Here is a 26,780-nt window from a genome sequence, read left to right as displayed (position 1 = left end):
ACATTTTTAGACATTTATATTCCAGACTTCTTCTTACGCTTTAGGGCCCCTAAAAAGCCATGGCAGTATAAATACCCCACATGTGACCCCATTTCGGAAAGAAGACACCCCAAGGTATTCCGTGAGGGGCATATTGAGTCCATGAAAGATTGAAATTTTTGTCCTAAGTTAGCGGAAAGTGAGACTTTGTGAGAAAAAAACAAAAAAAATCAATATCCGCTAACTTATGCAAAAAAAAAATAATTTCTATGAACTCGCCAGGCCCCTCATTGAATACCTTGGGGTGTCTTCTTTCCAAAGTGGGGTCACATGTGGGGTATTTATACTGCCCTGGCTTTTTAGGGGCCCGAAAGTGTGAGAAGAAGTCTGGGATCCAAATGTCTAAAAATGCCCTCCTAAAAGGAATTTGGGCACCTTGCGCATCTAGGCTGCAAAAAAGTGTCGCACATCTGGTATCGCCGTACTCAGGAGAAGTTGGGCAATGTGTTTTGGGGTGTCATTTTACATATACCCATGCTGGGTGAGAAAAATATCTTGGTCAAATGCCAACTTTGTATAAAAAAATGGGAAAAGTTATCTTTTGCCAAGATATTTCTCTCACCCAGCATGGTTATATGTAAAATGACACCCCAAAACACATTCCCCAACTTCTCCTGAGTACGGCGATACCAGATGTGTGACACTTTTTTGCAGCCAAGGTGGGAAAAGGGGCACATATTCCAAAGAGCACCTTTCGGATTTCACTGGCCATTTTTTACACATTTTGATTGCAAGGTACTTCTTACACATTTGGGCCCCTAAATTGCCAGGGCAGTATAACTACCCCACAAGTGACCCTATTTTGGAAAGAAGACACCCCAAGGTATTCCGTGAGGGGCATGGCGAGTTCCTAGAATTTTTTATTTTTTGTCGCAAGTTAGTGGAATATGAGACTTTGTAAGAAAAAAATAAAAATAAAAAATCATCATCATTTTCCGCTAACTTGTGACAAAAAATAAAAAGTTCTATGAACTCACTATGCCCATCAGCGAATACCTTAGGGCAGGGGTGTCCAAACTTTTTTCGAGGAGGGCCCGATTTGATAAATTGAACATGTGCGAGGGCCGACCATTTTGCCCAACATTCTTTGAACCATGAAAATGACATGCAAATTAACTATTTTATGCAAATTTTATTGCAAACGGCATACCTTTCATTTTGTGACTTGGATGACAAATCAAAACAGGTGTTAAATCACTCTGCCTTCAATATAAAAAACAGGAGGCAGAAATATGTCGGAAACAGTACATTACAAGGTTGTCTGTTAACTTTTAAATTCCAAAAATGTGAACTGGAACATAACACCAAGTATACTCATATGTTCAAATATATTTATAACTGATTGACCAACTGACATTGAAGGGAACCTGTTATCAACTTTATTCCGCCCATACTATACTAATGGCAGAATAAAGTAGAGACAGGTGAGTTGATTTCAGCGGTCTGTCATTTATAAGTTAAAAGTAAGTGGTTGCCGAGAACCAACATCACAATCATTGCAGACTGGGCCTGGAGAAGAGTCCCGGCCACCTGAGAAGAGTCCTGGTTTGTCATAGATTCCTGCTCTCCCGCCCGCCTGCTGATGACTGACCGGCTTCTACCAAGTTCCCTTTCTCTCTAGGAGAGAACTGCCAATCATCAGCAGATGGACGGGAGAGCAGGAGATTATAATAACCAGGACTCTTCTCAGGTAGATTTGACTCTTTTTCAGGCCTGGGCTGTAATGATTATGATGCTGGTTCTCAGCAACCACTTACTTTTCGCTCATGAGGGGCACACCGCTGACATCAGCATTTCTGTCACTATTTTATGCTGCCCTCAGTGAGATTAGCATAAAGTTGATGACAGGTTCCCTTTAACTGAAATTTTACAATGTATTCATTTCAACTGAAAAAAATCTTGCTGCACTAATGTGAAGGGTGAAACTGAGATCTGGACTGCAGCAGATAGGCTAGATCTGGTTCAAAGGCGTCCCGGCAGCCATGGTAACCACTCCGAAAAAGCTAAACGTCGGATCCGGCAATGCGCCAAAACGACGTTTAGCTTAAGGCCGGATCCGGATCAATGCCTTTCAATGGGCATTAATTCCGGATCCGGCCTTGCGGCAAGTGTTCAGGATTTTTGGCCGGAGCAAAAAGCGCAGCATGCTGCGGTATTTTCTCCGGCCAAAAAACGTTCAGGTCCGGAACTGAAGACATCCTGATGCATCCTGAACGGATTTCTCTCCATTCAGAATGCATTAGGATAAAACTGATCAGGATTCTTCCGGCATAGAGCCCCGACGACGGAACTCTATGCCGGAAGACAAGAACGCAAGTGTGAAAGAGCCCTTAGACATGTTTCCTTTTCTCTCTTATAGGCTCTGTGTAGAAAACTATGCAACAAGGTTGAGGTTGAACTGTATTGGGGATTTGCTGCCATCCTCCTGGCCATTCAGTCAGAGTGAGATAGTGTATGTGCAGTTAGTTAGGAAAATTAATCTGTAAGAAGACAGAGGAATTAGGTTTCTGGCCTAGCCATTTATGTAACTGACCTAATCAGAGAGGCCAACCTGAGAAGGGTGCAATCTATAGACTGTGAGGAGAACTCTTTAGATATGGGCCTCATAGTGTAGACATTTATAAGATAGTTCCCATAATTTACAATGTAAAACAAAGATAATCATACCTATTCTGTAAGACATATATATTCTGGCCTTACTACAGAGAAGAAAAGCCGAGATCTTGCGATGTCCGAGATCTCGTGACGTCAGAGATCTCGTGACATCTGATATTTGGGCTTTCCTTCTCCCTGAGCCCAAATCCCGCAAGATCTCGGACGTTGTGAGATCTCGGCTTTCCTTCTCTGTGAAGGCAAAGACCAAATCTCGCGTGATCTCGGACGTCGCCGCGAGATTTGGCCTTTGCTGATGCAGCCTCTTCCTGTAAGCTGTGGGCTCCCGGTGACTGGTGAGAGGGGCCGGGGGCCGGAATACCAACGATTCAATCAAACCTCTGGGGGGCCGTTTTACTCCTGGCCGCGGGCCGCAATTGGCCCGCGGGCCGGACTTTGGACATGCCTGCCTTAGGGTGTCTACTTTCCGAAATGGGGTCATTTGTGTGGTTTTTCTACTGTCTGGGCATTGTAGAACCTCAGGAAACATGACAGGTGCTCAGAAAGTCAGAGCTGCTTCAAAAAGCGGAAATTCACATTTTTGTACCATAGTTTGTAAACGCTATAACTTTTACCCAAACCATTTTTTTTTGCCCAAACATTTTTTTTTTATCAAAGACATGTAGAACTATAAATTTAGCGAAAAATTTATATATGGATGTCGTTTTTTTTGCAAAATTTTACAGCTGAAAGTGAAAAATGAAATTTTTTTGCAAAAAAATCGTTACATTTCGATTAATAACAAAAAAAGTAAAAATGTCAGCAGCAATAAAATACCACCAAATGAAAGCTCTATTAGTGAGAAGAAAAGGAGGTAAAATTCATTTGGGTAGTAAGTTGCATAACCGAGCGATAAACGGTGAAAGTAGTGTAGTGCCGAAGTGTAAAAAGTGCTCTGGTCATGAAGGGGGTTTCAGCTAGCGGGGCTGAAGTGGTTAAAGAGGCTATTACTACTACTCAGGATACTTCCTATTATCCTCAGGATAGGCTATCAATATCTGATTGGCGAGGGTCCGACACCTCGTATCCCCTGCCGATCTGCAGTTCCTGAGTAGCTAAGACGTTGGAAGTCTTTACTGGAATTAAACAGCTCCATCCATTGTGAAGTGGGCAGAGCTGCTCCCATTAACTTCAATCAGTTACTGCAGAACTGCTTATCGGTGTGGGTTGTTGGACCCCTCCTGAACTGATAACAATGGCCTATCCTAAGAAAAGCCCATCAATAATAAAATCCTGGAATGACCTATAGTTAGGATAGGTCATGAATATCACATTTGTAGGGGGACCTGACTCATTTGCTTGAATATAACTGAGATTCCCAAAGGTTATGTGACCGATGGACATGCCATCACAGGCTGAAGAAGAGGCCACGATGCTTGGTAAATGGCCCTGTCCATTCAAACAGCTGATCAGTGGGGGTCCAGGGGTTGTCCATTGGCCATTTGGCCACTTTGTTCTGTAGATCCAGTAGGATGTATTTCCACTCTGCCTTGAACTGGATTTCTTTTCTGCTACTTTTGTCTAAAAATTTTTTTATGAGAGAGCGGATCTCCCAACCGCAATTATAATTTTAGACCTTCTGTAAGATTTTACTAAACCTTCTGTAGGCCTCATGCACACGACCGTTGTTGTCTTCCGTTCTGCAAATTGGGGTTCCGTTGTTCTGTGATCCGTTTCCGTTTTTTGTTTCCGTTGTGTTTCCGTGTGTCTTCCGTTTTTTTTGGAGGACCACCAGAAGGAAAAAAAAAAGTGCAAGGTTTGCCATGCAAATTATTGGAATAAAACGGACGCGGACACGGATGACAATCGGGTATTTTTTAGCGTTCCCATTGACTTAAATGGGTCCACAAACCATTTTTTGCGGACAAGAATACGACAGGTTATATTTTTGGGACGGACTGGAACCTCTGACCACGGACGCGGATGGCAACCGGTGGACTATCCTCATTTTCAACGGCTCCATAGAAATGAATGCGTCCGCATCTGAAACGCGAAAATCGGCGGAACGGATGTGGTAACAAACAGCGGTTGTGTGCATGAGGTCTTATTATATGGGTTATTAGCAACTAATAAAAGTATTTTTGTTTCTTGATGTAGGAAAGACAGGAGCAAAGGTGGTGCCAGGAAGTGGGCTCCTCGATCCGTCCCAGTGCAGCCAAAGCAGTGATTGGAGTGCTGGCTTCCCTGGATATATCTGTAATGCCTCCACCAGTTTCCACAGACTGGCCTTCAACAACCCATCCCCTACTTCTCTTCAAGGAAAGAATGCCATTATTTCAAATTTGTTTGGTAAGTTAATGCTTAATTTTCCCCCTTGAAGGCTATTTTGTGTTTTTAATCTATATACACCTGACACTCTGTGCTGATTAATGTCCTAATGTTTTTTTTCTAGCGTGTGGAAATTATTTTTCATAGCACCAAATGTCCTGCAGAAATAAGAGATTGCAACTTGAACCAGTTTTGTGGTAGAAAAAAAGTTGCAGGTTTTGGTGGATGGAGCGTAGTGAGAAGAGGCAGAACAAGTCGCAGCCCATCAAATTTATTATAATTTACGCCAGCTCATATCTGTCATAGATTTGATTTTCTGGCTTGAAGAGGCACCAAATTTACAGCATTTAGAAGCAGTGTATAGGACTAGAATAGTTTTAGTAAATCTGCCGAAGTCAGGACCGACTTATTTATGACCTGTCCTCAGGATAGGTCTTCCTCAATATCAGATTTCAGGGGTCCGACTACCAATACACCAATGAGATGTTTATAGGAGTTGCGATGATGGAGCCAATCACTGGAACTGCACAGCCCTGTACACCGTGTAGTGGCTGTGTCTGATTACTGCAGCACTGCTATGGGGGCCTTTAAGTGAATGCAAGAAGCACTGCATTAGCCAGGCATGGCCATTACATGGTGGACAGAGCTATGTAGCTCCTGGGTATTGGATCTGGCATAGCAACAGCTAAAAACAGCCTATCGGTAGGGGTTCTGGGACTTGGACCCCCACCAATCGGATATCGATGATCAATACTAATGCTGGGGCTTTAATAAGTTATCCCAGGAACTACTTTAAATGATAAAATTCTGGCTTCCTGAATCCACCACTAGGAGGAGCTTAAGAGCTCGCTGCATACTGTTAACATATTAAACTCAATAACTGCCTCTTCCCACAACACAGATTCCACTGTGATAAGCTAATAAGCCGGTCCTGCTGTCAACCCCCATCTTCTCTCGGAACAACTTTTATCAAGTGGGTCAGCCAGTAGCAGTAGGAATATTAAAGGGGATTTCTGGAAATAACAATTTGTCACTTACCTGTTGGGTAGATTATAATTGTTAGATTGGTGGGGGTCCAAACCGGATCACTGAGGGCCCAACTTATTGGCCCCCTTATTATCATGATAACATTATTACTGCATTCACTGTTAATGGGACTGCACTCAGCTGTCTCCATCAGTCCCAAAGACTTTTAATGACAGTAATAAGTGTTCCAATATTTGCATTACCACTGACCACGGGAACACAGGAATAATGGTCCCCTGTCCCACATATGAATGGAGCAGCAGTCAAGCATGCCCACTGCCCTTCCATTTGTTCTCTATAAGCCTGCTGAAGATAGCCAAACACTGTACTTGCCGATCTTTGGTAGTCCCATAGAAATTCCCCTCCTACGACTACCCCATTGATACAATAAAGGTTACTATCTTCTCTGGAACCCCTAACTAGGTTTAATAGAGCCCCATGTTTCCATGGAACCCTAAGTGAGGAGTAAAGTAAAACTTTTAGGTTCCAATACATCGAAAACAAGGCACCCACCTACGATGTGCCATTTACAATACTGGTGTTTTCTTATTTGGGAGAGGGGCGTTTAAGCTCCTTCGGGTACCAGGATCCAGGCGAGACTGCTAGCTATGCATACCCTGTAGCTAAACCTGTAAACCCTAGTTGTGATACACTGACAATGATATTTTTGGGTTAATACTTAAGTACTTAATAAATGTGGAATACATTTCAAGAAAGTGCATGCTCCATATTACATATAAAGCCTTTGTGGAAGTGCTGTGGGCAGGTTCACAGATGGGGGAAGCATAAGGTTGGAGAGAGTAGGAGTGGTGGCTAAGGCAATAAATGTGGCTGCAGTCCTTATAGTGACTAATCCTGACTGCAGCACTCTCCAGGGCGACACAGGCAGTAAATGGAGGGATGCAGGTCTTCTTCCCCTCAGGGCACATCTTGGCGATGATGATAGAGTACATAGACCAGGCCGGCTTGATTAAAGTGAAAAAAAGGTCTCTCTTTTACTGAACACATGATAAGTACATGCAGCAGGCCCTGTGAACTATTTCACAGAGTAGGCCTTTCCCAGAACAAATAACCTAAACCTTGAACAGTTAAGTCTATAGCCATATAAGTGCATTATCTTTACTGGCAGAGTCCAATTATCACCTTTATGGTCCCCAACCATCTGCAATAATTGAATGTTTCTTTCTCTAAGAGGTAGTTCTCAACAAAGTTGATTTTTCTGGTATTTTTTACTCACAGGAATGGTGTTTTCCTAGAGCAGGATCTTCTCTGGCCTACTTGTTTGGTGTGTGTTCCTGCCAAGTCTTCACTCTAGATTGCTCATTAGCAGACTTTGTAGTAACCAGTAGAAAATGGGAGAAGCCAATAATATGGCAATTGTAACTAACAGACTGCCAGTAAACTGTTTCCTACCTATACATGGCCTTTTGGGTAACATAGTGCATAGATCATAGTATCACAGTAAACACTTTAGCCACTTTAATAATTAACTTGGTATAAACCCTTTAGCAGTGAACCAGCCTTCCCTTTCCTCTCTCTAAAAACAAGGTCAATTTATATATTTAGGCTCTAGTGTTGTACCTTACCTGCAAAAACGCCTGACACACGCACCTGGATGGATGGCCTTGTTACCCAATGTTATTTCCTTCAACTGGTATTTCAGTGGTGTAGATTTCATTACAAACATCTCATATACATCCACCTTCTACGGATTCAAGGTAAATTCTAGACCTACTCAACTCAATCAGCGACAACAAGATAAACGGTGTCTGCTGTCGCATGTGTTTGTATCTGCCATTTTCAATAACTTTGCCATATAATTGTATTATGTTTAGAGTGAAGACTACGTGCTGATATCCCACAACTTCAATCAGAAGCCGGACGTGTTCAAAATAGTCGATATGCGCAATGGATCCTCACAGCCATTGACCTGGGACAATAATACCAGTGGAGACTGGTACTTCAATGATAACACCACTACACTAACATATCTAGGTACAGACATCTGTGTGATACTATTGATCAGTGTTACGCATCTCCTTCTCCTAATCATTGACTATAGAGCTAATAGATCTGGAGATCTGATGATTAGGATTGTATTGATGCTTAGGCTTTTTAAAAGGGTTTATTGAAAATACACAAATCACATATCGCCCCCTTGCGGAGACACCCAGTCATCAGCTGTAATCTGTGGGGAAACCTGTTAGTAATTTGAGTTTTCCTGCAACACCATCATAAGTGACTATTCAAATCAGTGGGTTATCTGTGTAATGCAGGACTGGACAGGTCCTCCAGACTGAAAGGTACTCCTCGTAATCACTGACCACCTCTGGACAAGTGACTTAGGTTGGCTCCAACCTCTTCCCTAACTGTTGATGAAAGTCTCAATGGGCACAGTGATATGGGTAACCAAGAGAGAGCTGTCCAGAGGGCCAGACTTATCTTCTCTATAATGGATGAGATAGGTTGGGTGGAGAATAAGTACACTATGACCTGTATTATGATAGTGCTATTAACAACAGCAGGGAACACCATTTTGCTTTTATTAATGTATATATTTCACTTTTATTTACCACCAAAGGCTTTTATAAGCATTTTACAAATCATCCAATAAGGGGTGTGGCTTTGTGGGAAGGGGTGCTATTTCACCTAAAAGGGCATGGCCTATATGTGCCTCTATGCGCCAAAATTTTGGTGTATTTTTGGAGTAAAGCTACTCTATTTTATAAGTGGCACAGGTAGAAATTATTGGCGCGCAAACAAAACATTTTGGGGCACTGATGGAAATCTTGCGCAGGATTTACGATACTCCAAATATATAATGGTCCATACGTCACAATAGTAAATTTGTCTTATATTAAGACTGTGATTTGTATTCTTAGACTTAGTGTAAAATGCACGACAATTAGTAAATCTGCCCCACCATGTGCAAAAACTGACACAAAACTGCAGCAAAAAAACACAAGCGTTCAAATTTATCTGTGTAGGGACCCATAGAGTGGTAGAGAAAAACAATAGGATATTATTAATATTATTATTCTGGGATTTTTATATTGATGACCTATCCTGGGGATATCAGATAGGCTGGTTAACCGATCAGCTGGTTGACGTCAACAGCGAGCAGGTAAACAATGAAGGGAAGGCAGCGCTCTCATGAGCGCAGCCTTCTCTTCAAACAGCTGACAAATAGTGTACCTTGATTCACAAATGTTTTCTACTCCTAGTGTCTGGAAAAGCGAAACTCCAGAGACGTGCCGTAGCCGGGACCCTCGACACAACCATGAAAAACACAGATGTAAACCTGGTGGTCTACCAATGTTATTTCAAGAACTGTATTCCACCCCCTCCCCCAACTGTACCCTCAATCAGACCTATTTCATTATATGAGTAAGTGTTACTGGAAGATAACTTGTAGATCAATGTTTGCAATTCTCAAGTTGTATCAGAAAATATCAGCAGACAAGTAATCTGTATTATGTAACTGACGGTAAAGACATATTAATTAGACTTATGACCATGTATCAGGACTTGGTCTTTGATCTACCTTTGCTTACTCCTGCTACTTTATAAGGACACATACAGAGTCGTTAACACGTAAAGTTCTTCTAGTTAGGCGAGGCTGTACATACCAGGGTGGTTTCTATGGGGCCCATGACAGAAGGGGGTGCTGTTTAAACATGTCTTGTGAACGTGTTCAGGGAATCTTTTCTACAGACACGAGTAGGATGCTAAACAATCTACAGACAGTTCTGGTATAGTAACATGAATCAGCTCCAGGATGGGGCCACTTTTTGCCATTACTAGGGGCCCAATTCCTTATGTCTGCCTCTTTATAACCCTGGTGATTGAACTAACTCATACTTCTACTAACATATTTTGTCTTTCCAGTTTATGGTCTAATCGTTCCTTCTGGGAATCATCAGCAGAAAACAATTATACTGTCCCGAAGGAAGGATCCAATGTTGTAATCCCACCAGGTAATAATCTTCCTCTTATTAAAAGGGGTGATTCCATCTGGCAAATTTATCGCTTTTTCAAGATTTTCTGAAATATTCATTTTTTTGCAGACCACAAAATGTACATATACAAATATGCTATCCCAAACTTTGCAAATCAGGCTCCAGTTTAATACTTTAGTTATTTCATTAAGGGATTGACCTGGGTTTTATTTTATTTAAAAAAAAACAAAAAAAAACTGCACAGGTTGTGTGTGGTATTGTAGCTCAACCCAATTCACTCCAGTTGTATTGAGCTGCAAATTCAGATCCAGCCCAAAGACAGATGTGGTCGGCGCTGTTTTTGGAAGCCTGACTGCTATGTTTCTCTAATCCTGGACAAACCATTTAACATTAGAGGATGAGTTATTTTGCTGAAGATTCTTTTTAAATTATTAGTTATTTTTAGGGATGCGCAAACTTCTGTTTTCAAGTTCGGCATACAAGGTCCGGGTTATCTAAGAATTCCGTTATGGATTCCGCTACCACGGACGATAAGTTGATGAAATTAAAATCCTTGCTATATGGATCATACATGAAGCTTAAGATATTTATGGTCGCCACATGTAATCAGAGTGATTTGACTACACAATACAAGATTATGTCTTATTCACACAGTCAGTGTTTGGTCAGTGATTTACATCAGTGATTAGAGCTGCACCTGGTTTTGCTCACAAACACAGAACAGGTGCAGATCTCTCCCTTATATCTTATGTCTGTGGAGGCTCCAATCCTGGTTTTGGCTCACAATCACTGATGGAAATCACTGGCCAAAACACTGACGTGTGATTGAAGCATTATAGTGAGATGTATATTAGCACCTTTCAGTAGATCCTAATCTACTACCATTCTTTCCTCTAAAAAAACATGTTGTATGGGAAGATAACTCATTCTATAATTTTAGCCTAGCGATAGATTCCCAAGTTTCTTGAGTTTTTTTGTCCGGCATCTTTGAGCAGGATGAAATTAGTCCATCTCTACCATAAAAAAGACTCTTCTGTTTTTTTGGGAACTCTTGACCAGTGGAAAATGGATTTTGGTGTGGTTTAGCTTAGAATATATAGCGTTGAACATATAAGGATCTGTTCTGGTATGATACCTGGAGCCGTATGGGTCAAATGTTAAATTATTTTGACTTATGAATAAGCTTCCTATTGTTCTTTTCTAGGCAAGTATATTATAGCTGATGTAGATGTCCCATCCCTGCATAAACTCACCATTTATGGTGTCTTGGAGCTGAGAAATCTCACCGACAACTCAACAACCAGGACTTTACCTACCTTCAAGACAACTGTACTAAATGCTACATACATTTCCATCCAGGTGAGGTTCACAATACCATCACATCTGGTCAAAGTTTTATTTTTGCCAATATCTCAGAATCTTAATGATACCTACTTGATTATCTTCAGGGTGGAAGATTGATAGGAGGAACTCAGGACAACCCATTCCAAGGAGAATTACATATTGTACTACGAGGAAACCATTCAACTCCAGAGTTACCATTGCCAAATGGACCAAACCAAGGCTCAAAGGTTTTAGGTAAATTCAAATATCTTATATTGTGGATATATTATGGCAATATGGGCATTATACATTTTAACACTTATTCCCTCATTGTTGTGTAGGAGTGTTCGGGCAGCTGGACCTACATGGACTTCCTCGCTCTGTGTATAGAACAAAGCTGGCACAAACAGTATTAGCAGGATCTCAAACCATCACCCTCTCAGAGCCAGTAGACTGGAAGGTGAGTTTAATTACTCTCAGTCTAGCTGAGAAGAAGAAAAGAGTCAAAGGGGAAAAGTCTCAGCAAGGGAATAAAGTGTTACCCAAGTTCCGAATATAATAGCTGTAATTTGTTTGTTTGCTGTAGTCAGATTTCAACTGTGAAGAATGGGGTTCCATTATAGGGAATATCAGGTTTTATTATGGGATCCCCACAGTCCATTATGATGGACTATTATATGGGGGGAAAAAAATGCTTCTTATATGTGAAATTTCGCCTCAATTTTTCTTTTACAAGGTGGGAGAAGATATTCTGATCACAACCACAAGTTATAGTGCCTGGCAGACAGAAATCAGGAAAATCACAGATGTTTCTTCTGACCAGAAGACCCTTACCTTAAATGTGTCCCTCAGCTTTAAGCACTCTGGTAAGTGATGCAATGAACCGTATTAGTTAATTTTTAAAGATGTTTTCAGGCTTTGACCATCCAATGAAAGATTATGAGTATCTTAAAAATCCTATAATGAGTAGTGAGATCCACAAGTGTTTGCTGGTATTGCTAGGGAACTGTGTTATCAGTGGGCATTGAAATAATTAAGAATCAATTGTTTTTGACTATTGTGAGTGGTCCTCCAGAGACTATGGTCAGCCTTGAGGTTATATAGTCCAACAAGTCCAACTTGTAACCCTATTAGTAACCCTTACAAGCTGTGAAAACAGCTACAACTCTCATTGTTGCTCTGATTCAATCTCATTACTATTTGTCCTTCCTTTCAACCAACTCTCCTCTCAGCAATCTATCCTAAATTCAGCAGTCAAGCTAATCTATCTGTCTACACCAATGCCTCCATCTTCTTCCGGTCATTGCACTGGTTGCTTAGAACCTACATCTCCTTGCTCATCTGTATATACCACCCTGCCCATGCTCTCCATTATGCCAATCATCTAAGACTAATATCCTCTATAATCCTACCCAGACAGATTACTTCCAAAGATCCACAGTTGCAAGGGCATCTTTTTAGGCAGGCCTACCATATTCTATAATGGGGGTGTCTATGGTGAGATGAAACTAAGCCTTGTCCACCAGGTGACATGGAAAGAGCAGTTTGGTCTGGCACTCTGCTGTTTCCTTAGCTCACATTGCAGTGCACAAAAGCTTGTCAAACAGAGTGGCACGGCAAGCTATGCTGACACGAGTTATGGAAACAACTTGCTGTTCTACCCATTTGCCTAGCTCCTGTGCACTGCAGCGGGAGCAGAGCGTCAGACCAATCTACTGTTTCCCGGCCACCTAGTAGACAGGGGTTAGCCCCATCTTGCCTTAGAAAGGACAAGATAGGACAACCCTTTTTATCTGACTCCTTTCCTTTTACCCATCATATCTGTGCAGGACCGTTGTTCGAAACCAACACTTTTTACCTTTTCTGTCACCCCTATTTCCTCATATATTCTAAGCTCTTTCAAGCAGACCCATAACTCCTATTGTTTGAATTATTAATTTGTTTCTTGGTAACCTCTGATTTGTAAGGTATAGTGTAGCACAGCATGCCAGGCTGCTTCTGGAACTGCAAACACCCTTAGCCACCACTTACGAGGGTTGATCTGATCTCAGCCATGAAAGGCTGAGATGGGCAAGGGTTGGACTGGCCCATCAGAGTACCAGAGAATTCTCCAGTGGGCCTAGTCTTTCAAGCTATAGTGGGTCCCAAAGGTCCAGAAGAAAAAAAAAAACATTTGGAGCAGTCTTTGGAGCCAATCACTAGCCACTAGGATTAGTGATGAGCGAGCACTAAAGTGTTCGGGTGTTCGGGTACTCGGTCCGAACACATAGGGATATTCGTGCGCAGTATAATGGAAGTCAATGGGAGACAACCAGGCACCCCCTGTTCGGATGAGGGTAGGGTGCCTGATCCAAGGTCTGAAACTGATGGAAACACCTCTGAAATAGATCAGGAACAGTAGGGGGGGGGGACCATGTCTGGATGCATCTTGGACTCCAATGTCGCTGCTGGGAACCATGTTGTACGCCACTTTTACAAACCGACAAAAAAACGCCCAAAACCCCGCCCCCCGCCCCCCCCCCCCAAAAAAAAAAAACTTTTTAGAGGAAAAATTGTTAGGAAACATTCTTTCCTGTATATTCAATTGTATATACAGTGTAAGTGCTGCCAAAAACAAGGAAGAAGCACTCCGATACAGCCTGTATATCACATAAAGGAGGGGCTCCTTCGCATGGTGCTACAATTGTTCAGGTACACTGCTAAACTCCTAAAACCTATGCACTAAGTGAAAGGGCTGCCAAATATTACAAGAAACCGGCACTCCAATGCACCCTTTCTTAGGCCCTTTTAACACGGGCGAGATTTTCGCGTGGGTGCAATGCGTGACATGAACGCATAGCACCCGCACTGAACCCGGACCCATTCATTTCTATGGGGCTGTGCATATGAGCGGTGATTATCACGCATTACTTGTGCGTTGCGTGAAAATTGCAGCATGCTCCTCTTTGTGCGTTTTCCACGCAACGTAGGCCCCAAAGAAGTGAATGGGGCTGAGTGAAAATCGCAAGCATCCACAAGCAAGTGCGGATGCGGTGCGATTTTCACGCACGGTTGCTAGGAGACGATCGGGACGGGCTATTATAAGGGAAAATAATAGCATTCTTAATACATAATGCATAGTACAATAGGGCTGGAGGGGTTAAAAAAATATAAAAAATTGTACTCGCCTTAATCCACTTGCTCGCGCAGCCCGGCTTCTCTTCTGTCTTCATCTTTGCTGTGCACAGGAAAAGGACCTGAGGTGACATCACTGTGCTCAACACATGGTCCGTCACATTATCCATCACCATGGTAAAAGATCATGTGATGGACCATGGTATGAGCGCAGTGACGTCATCAAAGGTCCTATTCCTCAAAGAACAAGACAGAAGAGAAGCCGGGCTGCACGAGCAAGTGGATTAAGGTGAGTTAATTTTTTTTATTTTAGTTTTTAACCCCTCCAGCCCTATTGTACTAAGCATTCTGTAAATAAGGGAAAATAATAAAATCTACACAACACCGATCCCAAACCTGAACTTCTGTGAAGGGTCCGGGCCAAAAACATGACGCCCGTGTGAAAGAGGGCTCACACATAAAGGAGGGCATCATACACACCCTTGAAAAATTATCCTTGATGGCCTACTGGAGCTAGGGCATGCTGGTGACCCTATAAAAAATTAGGGGCAAGTGCCTGCTGCTGAGCTGACCTTCTAAAACATTATATGTGAGGGCCTTCAGGTGAGAAGACCGCATAAAACATTACAGGTGAGGGCCTACAGGTGAGCAGACCGTATAAATCATTAGAGGTCAGGGTCTACAGGTGAGCAGACCGTATAAAACATTTGAGGTGAGGGCCTGAAGGTGAGCGGACCCTATAAAACATTGTTGTGAGGGACTACAGGTGAGCAGACCGTATAAAACATTGGAGGTAAGGGCCTGAAGGTGAGCGGACCCTATAAAACATTGTAGTGAGGGCCTAAAGGTGAGCAAACAGTTTAAAACATTGTAGTGAGGGCATATATACTGTTTGGAAGAGGAGGAGGAGGAGGAGGAAACAAGATTCAAACATATACCCTTTTTTTGCGGTGAAAACGGTGCATTTGAATCTTGAGGATTGAGTACATTATAAGCATACATTTAAATTGTGTTTTTGTTCCTCATTAGCTCAGCTTTCCTCTGGTGGAGTGGAGAAGTCAGGGGCAATCCAGGCCTTGGTAATTTTTATCTGAGTCAACCTGTCAGCATTGTCAGTGGACAAGCGGATACGCTTATCTGTTATAATGCCACCAGCAGCACTAAATACACTCTCAGACAATACGCTGGCGGCAGGGCAGGCCAGCACCTCCAAGGCATAGAGCGCAAGTTCGTGCCACGTGTCCAGCTTGGACACCCAGTAGTTTTAAGGAACCAAGGGATCATTGAGGACGTGGTCTGGTATGTATTCCTTCACCATCTTCCAAAACTTTTCCCTCCTTGGGACAGTAGGCCGCGTTTCAGGGTGCGGTTGAAGATGGAATGAAAGTGTCCCATGCCTTGGAGAGTGTTGTCCTGCCTTTTGTTGGAACTGGAGTGTGTTCCCATTGTCTGGCTTCCTTGATTGCCTATGGAAGTACGGACTCTGCCGCCAGCTTTGTCAGATGGAAATGTTTGGAGAAATTTCTCAACAAGGACCTTCTGGTATTGCATCATTTTACTTGCCCTCTCCACCACAGGAATGAGAGATGCAAAGTTCTCTTTGTAGCGGGGGTCGAGAAGAGTGAACATCCAGTAATCCATGTTATCTAAAATGGGTATAACACGAGGGTCGTGGGAAAGGCAGACTAACATGAAGTCAGCCATGTGTGCCAGAGTACCAACAGGCAAGACTTCTGTCGACGTCAGGATGACTCTCCATCTCCTCATCCTCCTCCTCATCCTCTTGTGCCCAATTACGTCGAACGGATAGAATTAAAGTTCCGTCGGTAGTACCCTCTGTAGCAGAGGCAACTGTCTCCAGATCCTCCTTCTCCTCCTCCTCATGGTCCAACTCGCGCTGAGAAGACGAAATGTGGGTGGTCTGGCTATCACCCACACTAAAGTCCTCCCGCATTTCCACATCTGCCACATTGAGCAGCGTCCTTAATTGTGAGCAGCGATCATTTGAGTAGACACAGAAGTGGGATGCTTACGCTGATAACAGCGTTATCGGCACTAACTAAACTTTATGGATTCATCAAAGTTTCTAAAAACCTCACAGAGGTCTGCCATCAATGCCTACTGCTCGCTTGTGAATAGTGAAAGTTGACTCGAAAGGCGACGACCATGTTGCAGCTGGTCTTCCACAACTGCCCTCTGCTGCTCACAAAGCCTGGACAACATGTAGAACGTAGAGTTCCAGCGCGTGCTCACGTCGCACAACAGTCAGTGAGCTGGAAGCCCCAAGCACTGCTGCAGTTTTGACAGACCAGCTGAATCTGTGGACGTCTTGCGGAAATGTTTTAATAAACCGCTGAACCACTAAGTTTAATACGTGCGCTAGGCATGGCACATGCATCAGGTTGCTGAGCTCCAAAGCCGCCACCGAGTTACGGCCATTTTCCAACACAACCATGCCTGGTTGTAGGTTGAGTGGCGACAGCCACAGCTTGGTATGGTCCCTTATACCCTGCCACAGCTCTGCAGTGGTGTGCTGTTTGTCCCCTAGGCAGATCAGCTTCAGCACAGCCTGTTGACATTTCCCCACAGCAGTGCTACACTGCTTCCAGCTACCGACTGATGGCTGACTGCTGGAGGTAGAAGTGGTGGAGGTAGCGGCGGAAGAGGAGGAGAAGTGGGGATTGGAGCCAGTAACGTAGCTGTTGGCGGAGACCCTGATGGACGTAGGGCCCGCAATCCTGGGCGTAGGTAGCACCTGTGCCATCCCAGGGTACGACTCACTCCTGGCCTCCACAACATTCACCCAGTGTGCGGTCAGGGAAATGTAGCGTCCCTGGCCACCAGCACTTGTCCATGAGTCCGTGGTCAAGTGGACCTTCCCAATAACTGCATTGGTCAGGGCACGGGTGATGTTACGGGACACATGCTCGTGTAAGGCTGGGACTGCACACCATGAAAAATATTGGTGGCTGGGGACAGAGAACCGTGGGATGGCTGCCAACATCAGGCTGCGTAAGACCTCAGTCTCCACAAGCCTATATGGCAACATTTCAAGGGCCAGTAATTTTGAAAGTTGTGCATTTAGTGCTATGTACAGTGGGTGGGTGGCTGGGTATTTCCGCTTGCGTTCAAATGCCTGGGGTAAGGACAATTGGACGCTGTGCTGGGACAGAGAAGTAGATGTAGTTGCTGATGGTGCATGCAAAGGCCCAGGTGCAGGGCAAGGGGTATCCGGCCATGCGCCTTCGACAGGGAATTGGCCAGCAGTGCGTAACACGGGGGAAGATGAGGCAGTGGGGTGGCCCGCAGACCCAGATTGTGGACCCAGGCGTTTGGCCCACTGATTAGGGTGCTTGGATGCCATATGGCGGATCATGCTGTTGGTGGTGAGGTTGCTGGTGTTCGCTCCCCGGCTCATTCTGGTATGACACAGGTTGCAAACTACCACTCTTTTGTCATCTGCACTTTCTGCAAAAAAAGCGCCATACTGCGGAACACCTAGCCCTTGGCAAGGGAGATTTATGCATGTGGGTGCTCCGTGTAACGGTTGTGGGCCTGTTTGGTGTGGGCCAACTTCTCCCTTTTGCCACACCACTGCCTCTTACAGCTTGTTGTGGTGCTGCAGATCCTTCCTCGTCTGTACTGCTTTCCTCGCTCTGCTTTTCACCTTTCCAAGTTAGGTCAGTGACCTCATCGTCCACCACCTCCTCTTCCACTTCCTCATCCCGATCCCCCTGACTTGACCTAACCACAACCTCAGTGATTGACAACTGTGTCTCATCCTCATCCACCTCGTGAACAAATAATTGACGTTCTTCACCCTCATCTTCTTGACCCTGTGATAAGTCAAGAGGTTGTGAATTAGGGCACAAGATCTGTGCCTCTATAAGCGTGCTTGGCGAGAGGGCCAAATCTAGTGATGGCGCCCACTTCCCCGTCCCTTAGTGCTCACCTTCTTCATAGTAAAAGGTTTATTCAATAGATGTTGGACAACTTATTTCAATTTGCCCCTAGCAAAATAATTCTCTGCTGGAATACTGTATATAACGTTTGTGGATTGAACGCACACACAGATGTGCCTAAAACTAGTTAAATTTGTAACATAGTACATAAGGCCGAAAAAATACATTTGTCCATCCAGTTCGGCCTGTCATCCTGCAAGTTGATCCAGAGGAAGGCAAAAAAAAAAACTGTGAGGTAGAAGCCAATTTTCCTCACTTTAGGGGAATAAAAAATTCCTTCCCGACTCCAATCAGGCATCAGAATAACTCCCTGGATCAACGACCCCTCTCTAGTAGCTATAGCCTGTAATATTATTACACTCCAGAAATACATCCAGGCCCCTCTTGAATTCCTTTATTGTACTCACCATCACCACCTCCTCAGGCAGAGAGCTCCATAGTCTCACTGCTTTTACCGTAAAGAATCCTCTTCTATGTTTGTGTACAAACCTTCTTTCCTCCAGACGCAGAGGATGTCCCCTCGTCACAGTCACAGTCCTGGGGATAAATAGCTGATGGGATAGATCTCTGTACTGACCCCTGATATATTTATACATAGTATGTCCCAAATAAAAGTTATTTTCTGCTGGAATACTGTATATAACCTTTGCGGATTGAACGCACACACAGATGTGGCACAAATTAGGTTTCCACCGATGGCGCGGTGTATATCTCACTTACAGTAAATAAGCCCCTTTTTATAATGTCTGCTAAACACACTGCTTTCTGATGGCCTACTGTGGTTCTCACTAATATCAGATCTTTCTGTCTTTTAAAAGCTTTTGGGTACTTAAAAAAGCATTTTCCAGCCCTGCACGATCTGTCCCTTCCTGAAGATGCCTGTCCCTGATACTGCTGAATTTAACCCCTGCTACAAAAAAAAAATGGTGCTCACTGCTGTCACACACTGTAGTCCTTAAGAGGACTGTTTGGTCTTACAATATTTTTTTTTAAGTTAAATCTGTGAATTTCAAGCAAAACGCTATCTGTCCCTGCCTACTGTCTGCCCTCCCTGGCGCTGAAGGATCCGAGTGCGGGGCATCGGCTCCTATATAAACTAGTATCACGTGTTCCAGCCAGCCAATCAGTGTAAGGCTAATAGCTAACATGGCTATGGCATTACACTGAAGGGAATTACTTACCTGAACGTTGATTGGCTGCTTAGGAAGCGTCAAACGTGCGGGGAGGAGACTCGAGCAATGCGACGAGCACACGTGGTATTCAGCCGAGTACCTCCACGTGCCGATCATAGCGAGGCTCGAGCCGAACCGGTACTCGGCCGAGCATCCTCGCTCATCACTATCTAGGATCTATTTCTTTGATTCAAAGCCTGTTAGACTTTACTGACGATGTAGGGCTTGGACCCTGAGAAAAAATCCCTCATTTTAACCACCATATATGAAAAAAATAAAATATTTTTATGTTTAATTGTACTTTTCTTCCAGCTAACACCTATCAAGTACCAAACACGACCCTGAATTACACTCTGGCTGCTGACGTTGCTTTACTTAGTAGAAATGTTAAGATCATTGGTCAGGACTACCCTGGTTGGTACAGTGAATCCTTTGGAGCCCGAGTTCTCGTCAGCACATTTTCAGCCAACAATATGGAATATCGAGGTACTGTAGATTTTATCAATACAAACTATTATCTCTCTGGGAGGATGACACTGGACACAATACTGACCCCATAGGAAACTATGGGATCAGTTTTGTTATCATTATTTCTGTATTACCAAACAGGCTAAGGACCCAGTATAGATAAAGGAGCAAATTCTAATCACTGGATCATTATGTTTTTTTTAAGGTAATGCAAGAATTGAAAATGTGGAATTTTACCACAGTGGGCAGTATGGTTATACAGATCCCGCAGACCCGCGGTACTCATTGGCGTTCCTCAATCTTGGAGAGGTACATTTCCATAAACTTGTGTTTTACTTGTTTCTTTTTTTGTTGTAAAAATACTGTAAGGCCTTGTTAAATGCATAATTTTTTCCTTTGGATTAAATTTCCATTGTGACTCGGGGACAGATCTCAGGCCTTATGCATACATCGTCATCCATGTGCTGTCCATTTTTTGTGGACCCTTAGAAATGAATCTGCAAAAAAAATGTTGATTAAGCAAAAATAAAAAAAACAGTAGTGTGCATGAGGCCTTAGGGCTCATGCACACAAATGTGTTTCTTTAACCTGTCCTTTCTGGGAGGTTTTGAGGTCCGTATGCAAAACCATTCACTTTAATGGGGCCGCAAAAAAACAGAAACTGCTCTTTGTGCATTCAGTGTCCATACTATATGTCTGCATGGCCGTTCCGCAAAAGAATAGAACATGTCCTGTCCTAGGGGCCGGTATCTGTGTTTTGCAGACCCGCAATTTGTGGACCGCATAACACCAACCGGTCGTGTACATGAGCCCTTAGTCTGCATACTCTTTGGCAGACTCTTTACTGTTTCCCAAAGTCACCCCTGCTGAGTAACGGTACATCCACACATATAGATATACATAGATACAGTATAGATATAGATACAGTAGCAGCACAGTATATCAGATTTTCAGAAATCTCATCCACACGCTGCAGAAAATTTCCACACAAACATTGGCCTGCGGCATGGATTTTTAAATACACAGAATGTCAGTTCTTGTTAAGGATTGGTTGCAGATTTGCCCCATTGAGTTCAACACAGTCCATCTGATGCAAATTTTGCTGCAGATTACCTTCGTACCCGCAACTAAATCTGCAGAAGTGGAAAATCATTTAGCGTTTTTTGAAAAAAAAAAAAAACATACTCACCTACCAACCTCCCGGCTCTCTCCTCCTAAAGTGTCCGTTAGTGCTGAGCGAATCGAAGTCCACTTCGTGATTTCAGGATAAATTCGATTCGCCGCAAAGTCGAATCTCCTTGTGTTTCGTGGTACCAAATTGATTTAACCTGAAATACTGCAAAAAGAATAGGCGATTGTACCCCTCATACATGACTGCGGAATCTGATAGCAATAATCTGGTGTAAAATAAAATTAAAATAAAAAAATCATACTTACCTTTTCCATTTGCTCGCAACAGGCCGGCCGCTACCATCTTGCTTAAAGATCTCGGACGAAATCCCGCGCACAGCGTGGTGACGTCATCTTGATCTTCAAGCAAGATGGCAGCGTCTGGCCCGTCACGAGCAAATGGATCAGGTATGATTTCAATTTTTATTTTACACCAGATTATTGCTATCAGATGCCGCAATAATGTATGAGGGGTACAATCGCCGCTCCCTGTCATTGCACCCACTACTACGTAATTCATCACAAAGCAATTTTTTTTGCAAAATTCGGTGAAGCAGTCAAACCGAATTTTCCAATACTTTGCTCATCTCTAGTGTCCTTGGTCCCCACTGTGTATGTCTCCCAGCCTCCAGTGATGACATGTAATCTCAAAACGTGACTGCCATAGCCAGTCACATGAGTCAAAGCGTTATCGCCAGGAGTCAGGTGTACGGAGACCAGCGGAGGACCAGGCGAAGCTTTGCCACAGATGTTTATACGCTTGGCTGTTTTCTGTAAAGAATTTAAAAAAAAAATCTGCACCAAAATTACGGTAACACTGTTTGGTTAAGATTTGTTGCGTGGATTTCCCTGCTGCTACCTTCCAGCAATACTGGTACATGTGAACCTACCCTAATGCATTTGTATGATCTGCCAAGAGGGCAGGGGAAAGGGAAATTACAATTTCTCTAAAAATATATGCGTATCCATTGGTTTTAATGAATATAAGTTTTATTTAAAGGTATTATCCAATGAGTCCTATGTTAAGGGATGTGCCTTCCATGATGGATTTTCCCCAGCAATCGGAGTATTTTACACAAATGGACTCGACATTTACGACAACGTTATTCACTTCACTGTAGGAGAAGGTAAACCAACTGCACCGAGTTGTACTGAGCAGGGGACACTCTGTATGATGCCCATGTGCTCTAATATGGCATATGGAAATCTGATGATATAATTCTCCAATCTGCTGCTTATTTTGCAGGAATCAGAGTATGGGGAGAACGTGTCAATATAAGGGGAAATCTTGTTGCCCTTGCTGTTTGGCCTGGTACATACCAAGATCTCGAGGACGTAACCTATATCTTGTGGCATGCTGGTATAGAGGTTAGTTAGCTTGGCTTTATACCCAGGCATTGAGGATGGAGTAAAATGTTAATCTACTTTTTTATCACGTATTAAGTTCAGAATTCTTTTCTGATCATTCTTTACATTGGTCGGTCGTTAAAGGCTATGGACATCTTTGCAATATCTTTTTTTATTGTTCACTTGATTCTAAATTAAAGAAAATTTTGCAACTATATAAATAGTCTTCATTACAAATGTCCTACCAGTTTGCTTCTGTAAGTCATGCACCTAGCTGATGGTGCTGCAGAATTTGACATAAATCCATAACAGCTCTGCTCATGTTTCTGATGGATCTCCCTGCTCTTCCATATCTTCTCTCAGTGGTAGAGATAGCAGCAAGCACCCAAGGAAGGTAGCTTCCAAAAGTTGTAGATATTGAGGAAAGTACACACAAGGCAGCTTGGAGGGGGAGAAACACATGGACTGTATATAAATGTGGCCAGAAAGCAAAGCATCCAAGGCAAACTCTTTCAGAGGGAAGGAATCACAAACTCCTCAGCATCAATGTCTATAAGCACAGGGGAGAGGAGAAAAGTTGTAGAAGGGAAAATCAGTGTAAGGCATTGCCTTATGTTTTTCTCTGCCTCCGTTCTGTTTTTTTTTACGGATAGGATGGGTACCCATTCATTTCAATGGGTCAGCAAAAAAATGCTGATAGTTCATCCGTTTGTGTTCCGCGTCCGTTATCCGTGTTTCCCTTCAGCAAAAAAAATTGTGCATGTCCTACTTTTTTCACATTTGCGAACAAGGATAGGCATTTATTACAAGGGATCTGTGGAAAAAAATGGATCCTCCCAAATAAACGGATGCCGCATCCGTTTTATTTTGCGGACACAAAAAATAACTGTCATGTGCATGAGGCCTAAGGGTCCATTCACCCGGCCGTCACCCCCATAGAAATTTCTATTCTTTTCCGCAATTGCGGACAAGAATAGGACATGTTCTATTTTTTTCGGGAGCCACGAATGGAAGATTGGCGGCGCGTTCCGGAAATGCTGATGCAGAGAGCACATATCCATTCCATCCCAGTAGAGAATGAATGGCTCCGCACCCGTTCCGCAATTTGCGGAACAGATACGTACCCATTATACGAACGTGTGAATGGAGCCTAAGGCTACTTTCACACCTCCTGTGTTTCACTGGATCTGGCACTGCCGGATGCGGATGGAATGTCCACCGACCCCATTAAGTAAAATGGTGGAGATTTGTACACATTCTGGCAGAAAAGCGAAGAACAGGACGGACACAAACTGCTGCATGCTGTGGTATGTGTCCAACTGACTCTCCGCTTGTCTGCCGGAAACAGAGATGTGAAAGTAGCCTAAGAATAAAGCTTCCTGATACATGAGAGCTAGTGAAGACAGCAACATCCTGGACACACAGACCTCACATCTAGGATGAAGATCTGCATAAGAGAAAATCCTACAACTAGGAATAGGTTGAAACTGAGTATCCGGCAGTCTGAAAAAGAACAAATGAAGACTGCAGCCGTATTGCAACTACTCAAAGTAACCAATGACTTACAGTTGCAAGAAAAAGTATGTGAACCCTTTGGATTGATATGGATTTCTGCACAAATTGTTCATAAAATGTGATCTGATCTTCATCTAAGTCACAACAATAGAAAATCACAGTCTGCTTAAACTAATAACACACAAATAATTAAATGTTACCATGTTTTTATTAAACACACCATGTAAACATTCACAGTGCAGGTGGAAAGTATGTGAACCCCTTGACTAATGATATCTCCAAGAGCTAATTGGAGTGAGGTGTCAGCCAACTGGAGTCCAATCAATGAGATGAGATTGAAGGTGTTGGTTACAGCTGCTCTGCCCTATAAAAAACACACACCAGTTCTGGGTTTGCTTTTCACAAGAAGCATTGCCTGATGTGAATGATGCCTCGCACGAAAGAGCTCCCAGAAGACATAGGATTAAGAATTGTTGACTTGCATAAAGCTGTAAAGGGTTATAAAAGTATCTCCAAAAGCCTTGCTGTTCATCAGTCCACGGTAAGACAAATTGTCTATAAATGGAGATAGTTCAGCACTACTGCTACTCTCCCTAGGAGTGGCCATCCTGTAAAGATGACTGCAAGAGCACAGCGCAGACTGCTCAATGAGGTGAAGAAGAATCCTAGAGTGTCAGCTAAAGACTTACAAAAGTCTCTGGCATGTGCATTTCTGTTAGCGAATCTACGATAGGTAAAACACTAAACAAGAATGGATTTCATGGGAGGATACCACTGAGGAAGCCACTGCTGTCCAAAAAAAACATTGCTGCACGCTTACAGTTTGCACAAGAGCACCTGGATGTTCCACAGCAGTACTGGCAAAATATTCTGTGGACAGATGAAACCAAAGTTGAGTTTTTTGGAAGAAACACACAACACTATGTGTGGAGAAAAAGAGGCACAGCACACCAACATCAAAACCTCATCCCAACTGTGAAGTATGGTGGTGGGGGCATCATGGTTTGGGGCTGCTTTGCTGCGTCAGGGCCTGGACAGATTGCTATCATCGAAGGAAAAATGAATTCCCAAGTTTATCAAGACATTTTGCAGGAGAACTTAAGGCCATCTCTCCGCCAGCTGAATATCAACAGAATATGGGTGTTGCAACAGGACAACGACCCAAAGCATAGAAGTAAATCAACAACAGAATGGCTTAAACAGAAGGAAATACGCCTTCCGGAGTGGCCCAGTCAGAGTCCTGACCTCAACCCGATTGAGATGCTGGGGCATGACCTCAAGAAAGCGATTCACATCAGAAAATCCCAAGAATATTTCTAAACTGAAACATTTCTGTAAAGAGGAATGGTCAAGAATTACTCCTGACCATTGTACACGTCTGATCTGCAACGACAGGAAACGTTTGGTTGAAGTTATTGCTGTTAAAGGAGGTTCAACCAGTTATTAAATCCAATGGTTCACATACTTTTTCCACCTGCACTGTGAATGTTTACATGGTGTGTTCAATAAAAACATGGTAACATTTAATTCTTTGTGTGTTATTACTTTAAGCAGACTGTGATTGTCTATTGTTGTGACTTAGATGAAGATCAGATCACATTGTATGACCAATTTGTGCAGAAATCCATATCATTCCAAAGGGTTCACAAACTTTTTCTTGTAACTGTATGTAAAATAATTTTTTTCCATGTCGGAGGTCTCAATAGCTTTTCATTTTTTGATACAGAGCTGCAAACTCCCTGCATAGACATAATTTAAAAGACAACATTGTGACTACCAGCAGCCTCCACTAGAGGGAGCATACTGTAAACTGTATTATGGAATTATGTATGCAGCAAACTCCCTCTGATGGCAGCTGCTGGTAGCCAGTGCATAGGTAACTGGTGCTGATTACCAAGACTTTAACCATAGGAAAACATGGAGCTGTGGAGGTCTAATTATATACACAATGAAATGCCTGTGATAATTAAGCTAACAACTATTTTATTTCTAGATCAGTGAAGGAGCCGACATTGTACTGCAGGATAATGTGGTTGCTGGGTTTGAAAGAGCTGGATATCGCATTGATGGAGAATATTGCCAAAGTGAGTAACAGGTCAACGAAATAATAAAATAACACCAAAACTAAACTACTATTACTAATCGTATGGTGTGGCATTTTATTAACAAATTACATTTTTTTATTTTTTTTTACTAAAGGGGTCTTCCATTGCTTAGATATTGGTGGCTTATCTTCAGGATAGGTGATCAATTCTAGATCAGTGGTGGTTCAATATCCACACCCCCACTGACCAGCTGTTTCAGGCGGACGCCAGTGCTGGAAACTATTCAGTGGATGTAAGGCTCCGTCCACTGTATAGTTTCCAGCACTGGTGTACTATGTGACACACCACAACGGCCAGGGGTCTTTTAAAGTAAATGTTTTCGTGATGCCAGTTGCAGTGAAGCAACAAGGGCACGGTCCCTTTTTAGCGATACTGTGGTAGATGGTACCCAGGTGTAGGAATGCCAGAGTGGTGTAGGGTAGCCTATAATGTCCCTTAATGTTTTTTGCATGTGTCATGGTGCTCCTACCTGGATACACTGGATCCCAGGTGTTGTCGTCTGAAGCAGAGCAAATAGGGTGAATAATTGAGGGAATTGAAAAAGCTAATCGAGTACAAACCTTGTGATGAAGTTCAATAACAGCTTTGCTTGAATAAACGTTTGTCACACAGTTTCAGGCTTTTTCTTGGTTCCCAGCAGGCTTTAGCATTAACTCTGGC

At 43.1% G+C, this 26,780-nt stretch overlaps 1 pseudogene; it reads left to right on the top strand.

Moving 5' to 3' along the window:
- LOC122939296 overlaps positions 1–26,780 on the top strand; it is a 359,170-nt pseudogene that overhangs the window by 252,584 nt on the left and 79,806 nt on the right.

This window comes from Bufo gargarizans, chromosome 5 (assembly GCF_014858855.1).
Source record: "Bufo gargarizans isolate SCDJY-AF-19 chromosome 5, ASM1485885v1, whole genome shotgun sequence".
NCBI classification, from domain to species: domain Eukaryota; kingdom Metazoa; phylum Chordata; class Amphibia; order Anura; family Bufonidae; genus Bufo; species Bufo gargarizans.
This window is presented reverse-complemented; position numbering and strand designations above follow the sequence as displayed.